General features: G+C 46.1%; 1 pseudogene; it reads left to right on the top strand.

Annotated features, from left to right (window-relative positions):
- Window positions 1-292: 292 nt before the first annotated feature.
- LOC124561922 lies at window positions 293-410 on the top strand (annotated as a pseudogene).
- The last annotated feature ends 1,209 nt before the right edge of the window (window positions 411-1,619 follow it).

Genomic DNA, 1,619 nt, shown 5'->3' with positions numbered 1-1,619 from the left:
TTCAGCACTTCTATGACTCTCTTCCGTGGGCCAAAGAAAAATGTAGCCATTCGCCCAAAACTTTTTTGTACTGGCCTACGTCCGATGACCCCTGTTTGATGACTCTCTTCCGTGGGCCAAAGAAAAATGTAACCATTCGCCCAAAACTTTTTTGTACTGGCCTACGTCCGATGACCCCTGTTTGTCCTACTTGATATGGGGTCCACACAGCTGAGCAGTATTCTAGGATGCGTCGCACTAGTTTTGTCTGCAGTCTCATCTACAGATGATTGCATTTTCCCAGTATTTTACCGGCAACGGCCATGCCGCAGTGGATACACCGGTTCCCGTGAGATCACCGAAGTTAAGCGCTGTCGGGCGTGGCCGGCACTTGCATGGGTCACCATGCGGGCCGCCATGCGCTGTTGCATTTTTCGGGGTGTACTTAGCATCGTGATCCCAATTGAGGAGCTACTCGACCGAATAATAGCAGCTTCTGTCAAGAATACCATCATAACGACCGGGGGAGCGGTGTGTTGGCCTCACGCCCCTCCTATCTGCATCCTCCCCTGAGGATGACACGGCGGTCGGATGGTCCCTGTAGGCCACTCGTGAACTGAAGACGGAGTGCTTTTTTTCAGTATTCTACCAATGAACCGAAGTGTACCAACCGCTTTACTTACAACTGAGCCACTGCACTTAGTTATTTGTGTGAGTAATTCCAGATTTCAAAAATGGCTCTGAGCACTATGGGAATTAACTTCTGAGGCCATCAGTCCCCTAGAACTTAGAACTACTTAAACCTAACTAACCTAAGGACATAACACACATCCATGCTCGAGGCAGGATTGGAACCTGCGACCGTAGCAGTCGCGCGGTTCCAGACTGTAGCGCCTAGAACCGCTCGGCCACCCCGAATTCCAGATGTAATTCACTCATACTGTAGCCCATACACAAAATACCACGTTTTCAAGTTTTGCAATGTGCACAGTTCCACATTTCTGAAATTTTAAGGCAAGTTGCCAATCCTTGCATCGAATTGAAATCTTACCAATGTCCGACTGATTACTTCTGCAGCTTTCTTATACATACTAGTTTATTTTAGATAACTGAATCATCTACAAAAGACTGAGGTTACTGTTGGTATTATGTACAAGTACATTAATCTATAATAAAGACAAGCCGTTGTTACCAAAATCTTGAAAGGTTCTTGATCGATTTGCTTCAACGATTTCCACGACATTCTAATAAACGTTTGGACGGACGTAGGCTACATATTTTTAACGCACACTGATGAGGCAAAACATTATGATCACCTGTTTAATAGCTTGTTTGTGCGTCTTTGGAGCGAAATACAACACTGATTCTGCGTATCTGAGATCCGGCAGTTTGCTGGTAGGTTTGTGGAGGTAGGTGGCATTAGAAGTATACGCACAGGTCATGTAATTCGCATAAATAACTGGCCGCTGATTTTCGTACGCGGTGATAGCGCCCGACAGTGACCTACGTGGGTTCCACAGGATTTAAATCAGGCGAATGTGGTTCCCAGACATCAATATGAGTTCACTATAATGCTCCTCGAACCACTGTAGCACTCTTCTGGCTCCGAGACACGGAAGATTATACTGCTGAAAGATGAC

Source organism: Schistocerca americana, chromosome 1, assembly GCF_021461395.2.
Source record: "Schistocerca americana isolate TAMUIC-IGC-003095 chromosome 1, iqSchAmer2.1, whole genome shotgun sequence".
Classification (NCBI taxonomy): domain Eukaryota; kingdom Metazoa; phylum Arthropoda; class Insecta; order Orthoptera; family Acrididae; genus Schistocerca; species Schistocerca americana.
The sequence above is the reverse complement of the archived record's forward strand: the minus strand, read 5'-3'. Positions and strand labels throughout refer to the sequence as shown.